Raw genomic sequence first — 16,959 nt, forward strand, 5'->3', positions numbered from 1 at the left:
AAACACAGTACTTACTGTTAAGAGAGAAAACACCATACATCATTAAATACAGGATTTAATACATAAAACACGGAAAACAGGCGTAGCTTCAGGTAAAACACACTCCGACGCAGTAATGGCGAGCAATCCTAATCCTGACAGTCCGGGCCGCGCCAATCGTAGTGTCACAATTGACACCGACCGTAGGGCAGCGTTCGAGCAAACCACATAATCTGTTATCAGTACCGGCCCTAATTAGGTCACCCAGTTGCTCTAATTACTTGAAACGCAATTCCATCGTGGATTCATGGAAGAGTAAGTACTTAGCTGATTACTTATATCCTGTGTGAAGTAGGATAATCAGGGCTGATCTAGACGGCGCGCGAACTCGCATGCGATTTTAGTTACATTGCGGACCGTTGGTTACGTCCAATTCGACCGACCGATCAAAAACCGCAATGTAATGAACTCGCATGCGAATTCTCGCATCGTCTAAATGGGGCCTCTGTGTTAGCTGTCTTGTGTTAATCCAGTGCAGGTGATAATTGGAGTCATAATGACAATAGTTATTACTGCGTTGTTAAATAGATGTGTTTTGCAGCACTGTTAATAAACAATGAATCTAAAGGCCTACCTCTCAACTCAGAGATGTGACTTATTTGAAATACTTGTATTTAAAATGCAAATACAAAATGCAAAATACCTATTTTATATTTTGCATTTAAATACCTTTTGAAGAAAACTATTTTGTATTTTATTTGAAATAGTTTTTGGGACCTATTTTGTATTTCCAAAATACAAAATACTTTATAAGTAGTAGGTACTTAGGTAATGTAGGTAGGAGTTACAATCTCTTCTGATGTTACAATCCTGGCAACTCTCTCATTCTTTTAACATGGAACTGTTGAATCTGTTTAGTAACGTTGCACATGACCACTAGCGTAGCGAGTGGTTAAAAAAGTGGAATCTTGAGTGTTGCGAGGGTTTCAAGGCACGAGAGGAGAACAAACTTTTCTGCCCTGGTGAAACACAAACGAGACATTTTCATCACACTAACGAGAGGCATTATACTAGCTGTAAAACATTACAAATTAATGCTTTAAAAGTTGGCCATTAAAAACCATCATCCGTACCTATACATCCTACCGGTTAATATTTAAAATTTGCACTTTAGATAGAGGATTGATTTCAAAGAGTAAAGAGAGTCTTTTCAATTTGGAAATTCCGAGTAATACTTTTTAATTCAGACTAGGAATTCATTACTCAGAGTACATTTTATCGCAAAGTATTTGTATTTTTAAAAAGTATTTTGAAAACACCTATTTCGTATTTTGTATTTAAATACAAATTCAAAAACTATTTTGTATTTTGCATTTGAAATACTATTATCAAGGAAGTATTTGTATTTTGTATTTAAATACTTTTTATAAAGTATTTTTCACATCTCTGTCTCAACTGAGATGGGTAGCAAGGTAGTTGCGCATTGGTATTTCACCAGATTGTAGCCTAATTAGGAACCAAGCCAAAACACAGCCAATAAAATTTGGTGGCAAACAATACAAACAAACTTCTTACGAACTAGGTATTTCAGATAGAATAAAATCACCGAAAACGCTGCAATCATGCGATCAGTCAAGACGCAGCTCGCAGGCATGGTTTAATCTCCCACTACTTACAAAAAGCACTTTATACATTATTGGGAACGTTTATGCTTCGGCAAAGATTTCCAAAACCAAGACACGTATTGGTAATCGTACGTCGTTGTTTTGGTAATTTTTTTACGCAGCGTCTTACGTAGGCGAACAACGCGCGAACGCGGCGCGGTGCGGCGCGGCGCGGCGCGGCGCGGCGAGGAAGAAACAAAACGTTGATACGTATAGGTGTGTCCTACTCACACAGCGAAGCGGCGCGGCGCGGCGCGGCGAGGCGAGGAAGAAACAAAAGTTGATACGTATAGGTGTGTCCTACTCACACAGCGAAGCGGCGCGGCGCGGCGCGGCGAGGAAGAAACAAAAGTTGATACGTATAGGTGTGTCCTACTCACACAGCGAAGCGGCGCGGCGCGGCGGCCTTGTCCGGCTAGGGAGACACTCCCGACCGCCTTGGCCGCACACAGACACGATTTATTAGAAAATTCGTATTTAAATTATGAGTAAACTATGTCTTTTAATGCAAGTAAGTGCAGCGTTCTTCGTTGTCTGAAATTTTGGTTTACTGGCATTTTGATTTGGCACCGCCTTCAAAAACTAAGTACACAATTACCCCGGTGGTTATTAATTTGCTTATTATTGGGTATTAATTACGTTTTGGCAGAAATTGGCTTTACGACGGGATAGGGACTGGAAAAGGATAGGGGTGGGATCTGGGTATATAAAAAAATATTTTGTGCTTTTCAGCGGGTTGGGTTTTTGAAAGTACCTCAAAAGGAAAAACGGAACCCTTATAGGATCACTCGTGGATCTGTCTGTCTGTCCGTCTGTCACAGCCTATTTTGTCGGTAACTACTGGACCAATTAAGTTGAAATTTGGTATACATATGTACATTAATAACCTAAAGATAGACATGTTTTTAGGGTTCCGTACCCAAAGGGTAAAACGGGACCCTATTACTAAGACTTCGCTGTCCGTCCGTCCGCCCGTCCGTCCGTCTGTCCGTCTGTCTATCTCATGAACCGTGACTACACTGTTAAAAATTATGTAATTTTACATGCAAAAAAATTACATAATCCTGTAAAATTCCCGAAAAATCTGGGAAATTTACGGAAAAATATGACATTTTACGTAATTCTCGTAAATTTTTCATTTTTTCGGTAAAATCAATAATTTTTATGTAGTTTTACATAAAAATTATGTAATAATCACTAAGCCATGAATATTTACATAAAATCTGTAAAATTACATGGAATGTTCGGGATAAATACATTTTGGTATGTATTTTTTACGATTGAAGAGGGAATTTTACTTAGAAATCTCGCAATATTACCTATTTTCGTGAAAAATACATTTTTATGTAAATTGACTTACGTCTTATGTAATATTCCGTAAGATATCAGTAAAATTACAAAAAAACATTATGAAATTTCCCAACATTTCTTTAATTTTACATATATTCTGTTCAATTTACTGTTTAAATGGTCTTTTTACATAACATATATGTAATAATCACTAAGAGATGGAAGTTTACATAACATCTGTAAAATTACATGGAATGTTTGGGACAAATACTTTTTTTTATGTGTTTTTAACAATTAAAAAGAGAATTTTACATAAACATCTCGTAATTTTACAAATTTTTTTTCAAATTACATATTTGTGTAAATTTACTTACGTGTAATGTAATATTCGGAATAATGTCAGGAAAATTACAAACAATAATATAAAATTTCCAAAAAATTCTTTAATTTTACATATTTTCTGTAAATTTACTGTTTAAATGTGTCGCTTTACATAATAAATATATAATAATCACTAAGAGATAGAAGTTTACATAAAATCTGTAAAATTACATGGAATGTTTGGGACAAATACATTTTTTTATGTGTTTATATCAATTAAAATGGGTATTTTACATAAAAATCTCATAATTTTACCTAATTTTGTGAAAATTACATTTTTGTGTAAAGTTACTCACGTCTTATGTAAAATTCCAAAAAATGTCATTAAAATCACAAAAAACATTATGAAGTTTCCCAACATTTCTTCATTTTACATATATATTCTGTAGAAATTACTGTTTAAATGGTATTTTTACATAATAAATATGTAATAATTACTAAGAGATGAACGTTTACATAAAATCTGTAAAATTACATGGAACTTTTGGGACAAATACTTTTTTAATGTGTTTTTAACAATTAAATCGGGAATTTGACATAAAAATCTCGTAATTTTACCATTTTTTATTGAGAAACACATTTTTATTACAATTTACTTACTTCTTATGTAATATTCCGAAAAATATCAGAAAAATTACAAAAAATATAATGAAATTTCCCAACATTTTTTTAATTTTATAAATTTTCTGTAAACTTCCTGTTCAAATGGGTCTTTTTACACGATACATATGTAATAGTCACTAAGAAATGCCCGTTTACATAAATATCTGTAATACTACACTTGATTTTTAACAATTGGAACGGGTATTTTACATAAAAATCTCGCAAATTTATTATTTCTTTTGAAAAATACATTTTTATGTAAATTTACTTAAGTCTTATGTAATATTCCGAAACATGTCAGTAATATTACAAACAATATAATGAAATTTACCAATATCTTCTTAATGGTATACCTACATATTTTCTGTAAATTTACTGGTAAAATAAATAAATAATATATAGGACAATTTTACACAAATTAACCTAGTCCCACAGTAAGCTCAATAAGGATTGTGTTGTGGGCACTTTAGGTATAAATGTATAATCGATACATTCTTGAATACATAGGCAACATCCATAACTCCTGATGAACAAATATATTACGTGATAATAGACACACAAATAAATGCTCTGACCAGGATGCAAACCCGGGACGTCCTGCTTTATAGGCAGGGTCACTATCAACTAATAGGCTAAGGAGGCCGTGAATATGTTTTTTTTTACATATTCAATATGTATTGTATAGTAATCACTAAGACAATGGACTTTTACATAAAATCTGTAAAATTACATGGAATGTCAGGGACAAAAATAATTTTATTATCTACGTATTTTTCTATATTATATAAAGCTGCAATACGACTGACTGATGACACAATTGTTCTCCCAGAAGGAGGTTCGTGGTGTGTTAGACTTTGACAGTTTCATATAGAGGGCGGTCTCGTGATCTCCAGAAAATTCCGACTTTTGGTCTACCGCTTCCGGTCAGAAAAATGTTGGACGGGCCGGCCAAACGGTCAGACCTAGGTGGTGCTCGACCAAATGTCATAGAGGGACCCTGGCAGTTTTTAACGCGGCGCTGAGCTTCGAAACCCAGCGCTGCCGTGTCACGCGCATCTCATGTAACTTTAAAAGTCGAGTTTCGAGATAATTACGTTTAAAGTTTTAAAGATTCAAATGCTGTTATCGTTGACGGTTCGTCGTAATTTTTTTATTTTATCTAATCTACATGTAGGAAATATGGTCACAGACTGGGCCCTTTAATTTTTGTTTCGCATAATTGAATAGTTTTCATTTTATTCGAATTAAATGTTTCCGCATGATCAACTCTTCCATACTATAGTGGTCACACGAAGTCATGTAAGTCAAGTTACATGACATTCGCGTGATCAGACGTGACACGTATTACTATAGGAATATTGTTGTCGTATAAATCAAGCGCTCGGCCAGTCATGCCTAACTCCGGTAACTTAAGAAACGATGTTGATATTTTGGTTGTGTCAGTCATACAACTTAAGTTAACTGAGTTGTGCCTGACGCCATCGGCAAAAAAATGAAGTTACATGAGTTAGCCATATGCTTTTCTCAGTAAATAATGAAGATTTTCAAAATTTTCTTATAGAAGATATATATTTAATGGTTTTTAAGACGATTTAGACTGGTTATTCGTAACTCATGTAACTCGAGTTAACGGAGTTAGGCGTGACACGGCAGAGCGAAGGTCGAAGGCCGAGCTCCGCGTAGGGCCGAAGGCCCGGAGCGTCCTTTTCGATTTCCCAAACACGCGAGGCCGAAGGCCGAGCTGCAGGAATGAAGTGCTCGCAAGCGGATCTTTTTGTCCTAGCAAAAGTACAACTTTATTTCTTTTTCCCTTTGGAAAACAAACTACTACACAATTACAACAGCAACAACAACATTACCAACAACAACACATCAACAACAGCACCAACAGCAAACAACACGCGTACCGCGGGGAACTTTACATAAAAGTGTCGTGATTTTACCTACTTTCGTGAATTTTTTTTTATGTAAATTTACTTATCTATTATGCAATATTCAGAAAAATGCCAGTAAAATTAAAAACAATACAATGAAATTTTCCAATATTTCTTTAATTTTCTGCAAATTTACTATTTCAATGTGTGTCTTTACATTACATTTTTATTTATTTTATTTCAAACAAGTTAAACAGCATAAAAGTAAAAATACCAAACTACTACTTAACTAACTTAGCGCCACTTGCACCGTCCCACTAATCCGAGGTTAACCGGTTAAACCGTTAATCCAGTGTCAAATTGTACCTACTGGTAACCAAGGTAACTCCAGATTTAACCGGTTAACCCCGGGTTAGTGGAATGGTGCAAGGGGCCCTTAGGGTGGTATTCCACCTGTCAAATTTGCATTCAATTTCTTTGTCCAATGTCAGTGCATCTCACTCTCTCATTATTAAGTGTGAGTGATAACAATAAATAAGTACTGTGTGTTTATAACTTTTTTTTATTATTTTGTAAGTGTTTTTATATTTTACTTTTATATTCATATTATAATTAACCTAACTTAAGAAGAAAAATAAATAAAGAGAATAAGTACTAAAAAGTACGGAACCCTCGGTGGGCGAGTCCCACTCGCACTTGTCCGGTTTTTTTCACATTTATGAATTCCTAGCTCTTGCCCGCGAGTTCGTCTGGTAACATACGAGTACCCATTAAGGGTGACTCACGTTAGACCGGGCCGTGCCCGGGCCGGAGCTTCCGGCGCATCGTTTTCTATGGAATGCATCCCGTGTTCGCCTGTCATGTCATAGAAACGTACCTAAGCGCCGGAAGCTCCGGCCCGGATGCGGCCCGGTCTAACGTGAGCGTGAGTTATCCTTTACCTACATACATAGAATAGAACACAAACTACTTAATGCCTAATGGTAACATTCCATTTCTAACCGCAGCTGCATTACTGTCAATTTTACTATGGAAATTGACAATGACAGCGACGCGTTCAGTACCGGTAGTGCAGCTGCGGTTAGAAATGGAATGTTACCATAAAGCTGCTAACAGTGCTAACACATTACCGCACCGCACCAAGGACATTGTCAAGGTTGTTGTCAAGGTCTTACTTATGGGTGCGTCGCAATGACCTTGGTGCGGTGCGGTAATGTGTCCAATGATATGTTTGTCCAATGTCATGGCATCTCACTCTCTCTCTCAAGCAAAATGTCAAAAGACAAAACACACATTGGACAAAGAAACAGAAACTGGACAGGTGGAATACCCTAATACAATTCCGTGAACAAGTTTTAACCTGCTGAGAATGCCGCCCGTGCGGTCGAAATTAAGAAGGTACTTAGGTACTTACTTAGTAAGTAGGTACAGTCACCTGCAATAATATGTTACTCTTCAAAGGCCGCAAAAATATCTGACACGACCTTATCTGTAGAGCCATACGAGCGTGTCACATATTATTGCGGCCTTCGAAGAGTAACATATTATTGCAGGTGACTGTACTTACCTAATTAATTTTAGGCAAAATCGGTTTGTGCTCACACCACATCGTTACTACTAATACCTACTTAAAGATAAATAGATTCATTCATATTATGTAAAGATAGAAATACTTAGTTACTTAATACGAAATCTACATACATATCTAGGTAGGTACCTATTTATTTGGGTTCGTCTTTGACGTCTCTAAAAATAAATATGTCAAATATTCATATCAGACATAGGCATTTTTGAGAAAATTTTACAAGAATAGAATAACTTACAAAAAATGTATGTGGTTTGACAGTTTTTATGTCAAAGCGAGGTAAAGTCGCTAATTCGCCACCACCACCTGGCGGGATAAAAAGTTAGTTTTCCTCCCAATTAATTTTTAAGTAAATATGGGATAGGGTAAAATGCCCCAATTAGAAAAAAGGTAATCGATCATGACGTCTCTTTTTATTAAAAAATTAAGTCACAGCAAATATGTTACAAAAAATTATTAACTACATGTAATTAAAAACTACATAAAGCTACAACTAACTACAATATAAACTAAAATTATAAATAAAAACCTGGCTCCAGCTCTGTGCCTTTGGGCAGGGTGCCAAGAAGGCTGGCGGCATTGCCGCGCTGTCCAATTGTATTTTTCCACAGTTTTGTCTTTTCTGGTTCCACTAGGTACGGCCAGGGTTCAGCATCAGCTCAGCTCTATGTATACTAATACCTTCTCCCGAATGTAACAAACACTTTTCTGAAAACCACATCAAAATCGGTTCAGCTAAACGCGAGATAATCGCGGACAAATACACCGTGTAACATGAGGAAACCGAAATATTTTAAACCGAATAATTTTAACTGCGTATTCCTGATCATATTTAGAGACAAAAATGTCCTATAAACTTTTTTGAAATTCGCCTAGTTTCAGAGATAATATTAATTAAAAAAAAACAAGTTTTTATTGTTACACAGTGTAAAAGACCTTTTTGATGGTGATGTTGCTGCTATGGGACGTAGTCTAAAATATCCTTCTTGATAGATATCAAAAAGTGACAAGTAACGCTTTGCAAAAAGTAGGTTTTACGAAAAAAAAATGTAAAAATCAATTTTAAGTGAAAAGTTTACCAATCAACATCAAATAACATTTATTTTTATGTACATGTACATTCAAGAAATTGAAAAAACAAAACAACAACAAAAATTTTTTTTTTGGTGAAGTATAACCTAAACTCATCTTACATTTTTTCTTTCTTTTGACCTCAGAAATGCGTGGTTAAAGCTATTCGGTTTCCTCATATTACACCGTGTATACTTACAAACATTCCGTGTAGTTTTGGACATATTATAAAAGTTATTCAACGATTAATGCAGGTGGCTGGTAATAGGGCACTTTACCCTATGATAATAAATCTTCCTCGCGCTATCCCAGCTTTTTGCCACAGCTCATGGGAGCCTGGGAACTGCTTGGCAACTAATCCCGGGAATTGGCGTAGGCACTAGTTTTTACAGAAGCGACTGCCATCTGACCTTCTAACCCAGAGGGGAAACTAGGAAACTTGTTGGAATTAGTCCGGTTTCCTCACCATGTTTTCCTCTTCACCGAAAAGCGATTGGTAAATATCAAATGATACCTATTTCGTACATAAATTCTTTTCAACTTTACCGTATGATAAGCTCCAAAAAGAAATTAGAAAACTAAGGGATTCAGATAGGTCATTCATTGGCTCCAGGGAACCCCTTAATGTTAATTACAGCATCAAAGTTGGAAGCAACAAAACTTACGATGTTATTTATATGTACCAATGTCAGCAATTATTGGTAAAATTGTGTACCTAATTATTAATTTCGAAAAATAAACTATAAATCTTCAAATATGAATTCATATCCGTTAGCACTCGCGGATTGGACGAATTTTGTGCGGCACTAGCACACACCCAATCACGGATCAATATTATAACGCGCGCCAATGGCGCGCGAGCTACATGGATCACGCGATCGCTAGTCAGGCGCACCCCCCCCGTAGCTGCGCTGTGCGCTGCGCAGTTCATGAGTTCACATCAAAATGGCGCTCGCTCACTCGCTGTGCGTAGAACGTAGTACTTGTGTAAACGTGTAAATAAATTGGAGATAGCATACAAGAAAACAGGTAAATATAAGTATTAGATATACCTTTACTTTCTTGCATCGAATATCTAGTGAAATCTGCATTAGACCTCAAAACGTTATGTACTTCCAGAAAGGGTTCGCGGTTCACCTTTTTTGTAACGGTTTCCTCGGCGTCCTTTACAAAGTCCAGTTGATATCGTGTCCTGTCCACGTCCAGGGTGGATCAGACCTGATCTACAAAATCTTGGAGCAGCCGCTTTCGTCGTATGCCATTAAAAAAATGTAAGTATTTATTAGCTAAGTACATCTAAATTTAAAACGATATTAGTACATGCTTGATTGTGTAGGTTAATTAAATAGTCACCAACACTAATAAATTGTGTTATTCTCTTACAGTAAAACATGCCCGTTATTAAAATTTGGTCAGTAGACCAAACAATCAAGAAAGCTGTTCCAATAATGGACCCAACTTTAAAAAATATCATTGAAAAAGGTGAGTAAATCTAAATTAATTTGACTTTTCGTAATGAAATATTTTTTGTGTAATTGTAGAATGTAGTGTATTGTAGAATAGACTATAATTGGATACCTACTGTTAAGCATTAATGTGCTGACTCAAACCACATTTATTTTGCAGTATGATGTCAATTTAAAAATTTGACGCTTGAAGTTGACAAGATAGAGCTGATGCTGAACCCTGGCTGTACCTAGTGGAACTCAGGTTTGGTGCAACATAGGCCCACGCTATTTTGATCATCCGTCACATAGAGGGAGAGCAATACCCAAGATATAATTCATAATCCATTTTCTTCCAGATGAGGTACCATCCTAAATATAGAAGTTCCATTTACTAATCTTATTAACTTTTTCTTTTCCAGGAACCATTAACCAGGGTTCAAGTTGCAGAGCTATCCGAAATAGCTGCGCCTAACATTGTATTTTTAGGTGAGACTTAATTATTATTACAATGATAAAATGCCTTACCTGCGAAGCATAACACTGTATGTTTCATATAATTTATAATTAATCATAATATAATCTATATGAAACATACAGTGTTAAAACGTAAATGTATTGAATAAACCTGTGGCCCTAGTGAAAAAGGGTACAAGTGTCGCGCAGCTTAGTTGTAAAAGGGGCATGGAACTTACACCCTTTTAAAACTGCGCTGCCCGAGACTTGTACCCTTACTCACTAGTAGTGCCACTTAACGTAATACGATAAATTATCTTATTTGAGGAGGAAGTATTAAATTTGGGGGCCTATTATATTACCTGTTTTAACCATTATGTTTTTTGTCCACAGATAATGAAAATATAATTATATTACTTGCTGGTAGAAAAAACGATTGTTAGCGAAACAGATTCTGCCTACGTCGTTACAACTATTGATGGCGGCTTACTGCAACTTGAATATGGAATATCCAGTGGACTGTCAAAACACATTAGAATTTATACAAAGGTATATTTTTATTAAAATAAATCCTAAAGAAGGAAGTCATAAGTAATAGTTTTTGATTTTTAAAAAGCGTTTTTCAATTAAAAGACATGTCAAGATCGCTTAACTTCTTGCAAGTTCTTTCTAATGCTAAAAAAACTAACTATAATTAATGTCAGTAACAAACATTTTCAGACAATTCGTTACTTGAAATGGTATAGGTTTCACGCATTAGATTCACATAGGCCTTATTAACCGAAACTTTTATAAGACTAATTCATAAGAAGTACTTGTGTACATAAGATATAATTTATAGTGTCGTATATGTCTTCTACTTTTTGTACTCTGTCACAGAATAAATAATAATAATATGCACGTAGACGTGTATATACGCGTGTGCTCTATAATTTGAGTGTGTGAAATTCAATAAATTTATTTCTTTGTAATTTTGTTTTTTATTAAATAACCTCCAAACTGTAAATTGCTTGTTGTTTGTATATTATGACTGATAAAATTAGTTCGTTTTACATGTTATTAGGCGATATTTCCTAAAGAATTCAATACAAATTTTGTACATTTACATGCTATCGATAATTCTCAGGATTTTGCTATTAGCAAGTTGGTATTTGTTTTCTTATGTACTTTAATAAATGCAGTCTGCAGACAGGCTGCATTAATTAAAATACATAAGAAAAAAAACTAACGAATGGTTAATAACTAAATCCGGAGAATTACCGTAAATGTACAGAATTTGTATTGAATTTTACAGAAAAATATCCCCTAATAACATGAAATATTACCTAATTTTACAGGTAATAATACACAAACAACAAGTAATTTTACCTTGCCCATATTTAAAATCACAGTTTTCTTATGTAAAAATACATAAATTGTATCAGTAATATTACCGAATAAAATGGAAAAATACTTAAAAATCATTAAAAATACATAAAGTTTGTGGTAAAATCACATACGCAAACTGTAATAAAACACAATAATTTTGTAATATTACTGAATAAAAAGTAAATATACTTAAAAAAACATTAATAATAAATAAAGTTTGTGTAATTTTACAGACGAAATCTGTAACAAAATACATAATAATTCGGTAATATTCCCGAATAAAAAGGAAAAATACTTAAAAAAATCATTAATAATACATGTACTTTGTGTAAATTCACATATGAAATCTGTAATAAAACACATATTACTTCTGTGATATTACCAAATACAATGTAAATATACATAAAGTATCATTAATAATACAAAAACTTAATGTATTTTTACATACGAAATCTGTAACAAAACACATAATAATTGTGTAATGTTACCGAATAAAAAGTAAAAATACTCAAAAAACATTAATAATACATTAAGTTGGTGTAATTTCACACATGAAATCTGTAACAAAATACATAATAATTCGGTAATATTACTGAATAAAATGTAATCATACATAAAAATCATTACTAATACACAAACTTTATGTATTTATACATACGAAATTTGTAACAAAACATACAATTACCCTGTAATATTACCGAAAAAAATGTAAAAGTACGTAAGTGAAATTTTACGGATATGTAAAATTACATAAATGAGATTTTACAGATTATGTAAAATTACATAAGTGAGATTTTTACATATCTGACAGTATGATTATGTAAAATTACATAAATGTAATTTTACATAACCGTCAATTTGTTTGATTATGTAAAATTACATAAATGTAAAATTACATAATAATGAAATCAGGTCGATATGTAAAATTACATACGCCTTGTAAAATTACATAATTATGTAAAAATACAGAAAAGTTAGGGCAACGAAAGTTGCCCTAAAATTATGTAAAATTCCCTGAATATTTTTAACAGTGTAGCTAATCACAGTTGAAATTTTCACAGATGATGTATTTCTGTTGCCGCTATAACAACAAATACTAAAAACAGAATAAAATAAAGATTTAAACGGGGCTCCCATACAACAAACGTGATTTTTGACCAAAGTTAAGCAACGTCGGGAGTGGCCAGTTCTTGGATGGGTGACCGCTTTTTTTTGCTTTTTTTGCATTATGGTACGGAACCCTTCGTGCGCGAGTCCGACTCGCACTTGCCCGGTTTTTATAATTTTAAAATACATAGGTTCGAAGTTATTTAAGAAAATAGCCAAATAATGACCATTCCCCCTCTTTATCTCCAAAACTACTATGTAGGTCTAAAATTAAAAAAAAATATATACAAAATAGTTCTTTACCTATAGATGTCAGGAAAACCTATTAAAAATGTGAAGTCAAGCGTGAGTCGGAATTATGTACGGAACCCTAGAAACGCGAGTCTGACTCTTAACCGGTTTTTTTAAAGAAATTATATTAAGTTATTTTGCTTTTATGTTTGTTTATTTAAATTGATTTATTTATTTTGTTACTTTTTTATTACGTTTTATTTATTTTTGTTTCATTATGACGATCGGTTGATCTTGCTGCACGCACGTAATATAGGGACGCACTCCCACTCCCACCCACTCGCACTCGCACTCCCACTCCCTCTCCCACTCTAAATCCCACTGAAAACCGCATCAAAATCACGGACAAACATACATACATACATACATACGGGTCAAACTGAGAACCTCCTTTTTTTAAGGCGGTTAAAAACAAAAGTAGTTGCTCTTTTCTGTGAGCTGTAGACTTCGCAATTAGCTTAAAAAAAATTAAAATAATTACAGCGAACTCAGAATAGTCGTAAGTGCCATAGACGCTACTGGAGTTAAGTCTTTTATGCCAATTTCCGCGAATTTGAATATTTTTTAGTTTTGTGCCTATAGAATACAGGAAAAACCTATAAAGAAATCAAACGGGAGTTGACTAATCAAATCAAAGCCGTAAATTCTATATACGCCACGCCTCTAGCCGCGTCATACTCGCGTCTAAAAATCAAATGGATTGATCGCGCCAGATCCGCGCCGCGCCGCGCCGCCGCCGCGCCGCTTCGCCATCGCGTTAAAATCGCTCACCTAGGACACTTCCATACGCAACAACGGTTTGTTGTTTCCGTGCCGCGTCTCGCCGCGCCGCCGCCGCGCCGCGCCGCGCCGCGCCGCCCGACATTCGCGTGCAAATCGCGCCGCGCCGCGTTCGCAACGAGATCGCTTACGTAGGACACTTCTATGGGCATCAAAGGATTGATTTAGCCGCACCGCGCCGCACCGCACCGCGCCGCGCCGCTTCCGCGCGTTGTTCGCCTACGTAAGACGTGGCGTTATGGTAATAGGAGGCAAACGAACAGACGAATAATAGGACACCTGCAACACAAGAGACTTGTGTTGTAAGTGCGTTGCCGGCCTCTCATCAACACGTTTAGCTGTAGAATATAGTAAGTTAGTGTCGCATGCACCCGAAAGTTTTACTAGATTGCAATTTTCAAAATTATTCCGATTCCAATGGATCTGAAGTACAAGTTGTTACACGTGCTGTTCTACTTTCTTTGTCGGTCGGAAGTTCGTATTCGTTCGTAAATGGTAACGGAAATTGAAAGTCTTGTTTGCCACAGTTATTCTCTTTTGTGGGAAACATGTGTAACTTGATTCTGTGCTAATTTATGGCGGGCAATTAGCCAGAAAAGCAAAGCATTGGCAGCACGAATTTATCGAAGTCGAACCTTCTGCTCAAAAGTTTAGAGACGCCTGGGGGTGACATAACAATCGTTGATAGTATAGGATACGCCAATCGAAACTTGTATAATATATGGGTCACGTGACTTTTCGTATCATTTTTCGTTTGGCGTTTGTCGATGTACGAGGCGAGTTTCCTTTCGGTGGATCTTAGCTATGTTTGATATAAATCGATCCAGCAGTTATTTTCCAAAATGATGTACGGCATTTATGGCATAATTCGTAGCAATACAATGATGAAAAACCCAAAGGATGAATGTATTGCATGTTCCGTGACAAGCAACAGTGTCAGTGGGCCAGACGGCAGCAATTGTGACTGGCATGAAACATGAATGACGGAACAGTGCAATTTCCTTGCAACTGTGTTGCTCGAGTACAAACCGCATCACACTGACCAATTTATAGGCCGTATGTCGTCGGAATAAGGTTTCTAAACGGTCTATTTAATGTCAACGATGGTTCATTCATGATCAAAGCGAGTCCAATGCTGGATGTACAGTGGGGTTCAAAAGTAAATAGATAGATGTCGACCGTAATGCCTTAATATTAGGGTTGAAACATGTCCATGCACTTTTGAACACCACTGCACCTATACAAACTAGTTTGTAATTTCAAGTTTGTAAATGCGACCTGTGAACTCACTAGGGCTTGCAATATCGGATGGTCTCCAATTCCGGAACTGATTTTCGATATTGGATTCGAATTCCGGAATTCCGGAACTGGTTCCGGAATTAGGGGTTATCGTATTTTACTTAATTTTTTTGTAAAATCCAACAAAAAATGTCAAATTCTGATACTTTACGTTTATTAAAGTTAATATTGTTTAAGAGAAATTTAATTTGAAGTACTACAGATAATTTCATCTCTTTTTTACCACCTTATTAAAATGGTTACTTTTATTCAATTCTATGATACGCGGTATTTATTCGGGGAAAATTTAGTTGCTAGCAAACCATTCAATGGATAATTTTATAAAATAGTTAAATATAACAGCTCTATAATCAGCCTACTCTTCGTAACATAGTACGTAGTGGTGTTGTTTAAGAAGTTGAAGGTCGAAATTTGGCTTTTTCCTTCCTAGATCCTAATTATGATTCAGAATATCATATATTATATGCTTCTACAGGATCCGAAATCGTTGATAGAGAAAACCTTCTATCTAAATCGAAGATTCGCTCATGTAGGATTGAGACTATTCTGACTATTCTAAGCAAGTAAATCACTTTGCTTTTTTTTTATGAGCCCATATTGTCCCACTGCTTTATCAAACCGAAAAGTAAAATATACCCATACTATAGGTCACTGAATGACTAAGAGGCACTTATTAACAACAAAAAACATCAGTATAGTGTAGTTTCTTAACAATTTTCAATAATAAACGTACTAAAACTTGAAAAAAGTACTTAAATCCAATTCCGGAATTGTAATATCGGAAAATTTGTCCGAGATTCCGGAATTTCGAGATTCCGGAATTCCGGAAGGCAAGCCCTAGAACTCACTCAGTAAGGGTTGCCAAACAGTTTGTACCATCGCAAGAGTTACAAGCGTCTGTAAGCTGCGGTGTCCGCTAACCATCATCTCATGTGATTGCTATCGTCGTGGTATGAAAAAATCCGTATCCTGCATTTCGTATCCTAAAACCCTGAGAGGCCGTTTCATAATTTTAACACATCATTATTTTTATATGCTTTTGGTGCGTTCAGTTTTCCACAGGGCAACTCAGAAGCCTCGACAGCTGTAGTAAATTATTATTCTAAAGTTTTTATTTTTATTTTATCGGCCTCTTTAACTAAATTCTAACCTGTAACAGGCAACCTCGTTCACGTATGTGTACACAAAGATTACTATGAAGCAGCCCACATATAAACAATAGACACAAACTAAAGTAATTCATGTCGAAAACAAACATTTGTTTAACAAGTGTACTGTTGCTCAAATATGGTAATCTGGTTTAAGAACAAAGTCTAACCCCCTTATTCATAAACGTTTACTAAAGTTGACAAGCCGATAGTAATCGTTGGATCCTTTCCATCATACCTATACGTCGGAAAGGGACAAACGATTATTATCGGCTTCTCAACTTTAGTAAACGTTTATGAATAAGGGGGTAAAACTGTTGTTGGATACGGCCTGGTTTAAATTGGCCTTAGGGGGAAAGTAGACGAAGCCCCTATATAAACTAAGTCCTAATTTTCCTCTTTGGATATGGGCAATTTGATGTATCTCAACCATAGGTTTGCCCCTAGGTTCGACTATATTTCGATGTTATAATAAATATACATATATTAAAAGTTAGGAGTAAAAAACAGATTGCAAACTTGGAAGCTCCTAATAAATAATAGCTAACTCTTGGCACGCACATCAATCATTGAATATATTGCATGGGTTTATAAGCTCGTGGATGCCATATTGCAATA

At 35.3% G+C, this 16,959-nt stretch overlaps 1 protein-coding gene and 2 long non-coding RNA genes across 4 annotated transcripts in view; 2 read left to right on the forward strand and 1 right to left on the reverse strand.

Annotated features, from left to right (window-relative positions):
- The window catches only part of LOC134674755 (unconventional myosin-XVIIIa), a 323,832-nt gene that overhangs the window by 297,105 nt on the left and 9,768 nt on the right, over positions 1-16,959 (reverse strand). The window lies entirely within an intron of this gene.
- The window catches only part of LOC134674757 (uncharacterized), an 81,506-nt gene that overhangs the window by 23,522 nt on the left and 41,025 nt on the right, over positions 1-16,959 (forward strand). The gene's annotated exons all lie outside the window — the stretch shown is intronic.
- On the forward strand, positions 9,337-11,319 carry LOC134674645 (uncharacterized). 2 transcript variants are annotated; one of them, XR_010099648.1, is made up of 6 exons: positions 9,337-9,476; positions 9,567-9,718; positions 9,833-9,929; positions 10,074-10,157; positions 10,315-10,381; positions 10,742-11,319. It is a non-coding gene; the product is annotated as an uncharacterized LOC134674645 (long non-coding RNA). The 2 variants fall into 2 exon arrangements; XR_010099647.1 differs by having other exon boundaries at positions 9,345-9,476; positions 9,833-10,157.

The sequence above is a fragment of the Cydia fagiglandana genome, chromosome 20, assembly GCF_963556715.1.
Source record: "Cydia fagiglandana chromosome 20, ilCydFagi1.1, whole genome shotgun sequence".
NCBI lineage: Eukaryota > Metazoa > Arthropoda > Insecta > Lepidoptera > Tortricidae > Cydia > Cydia fagiglandana.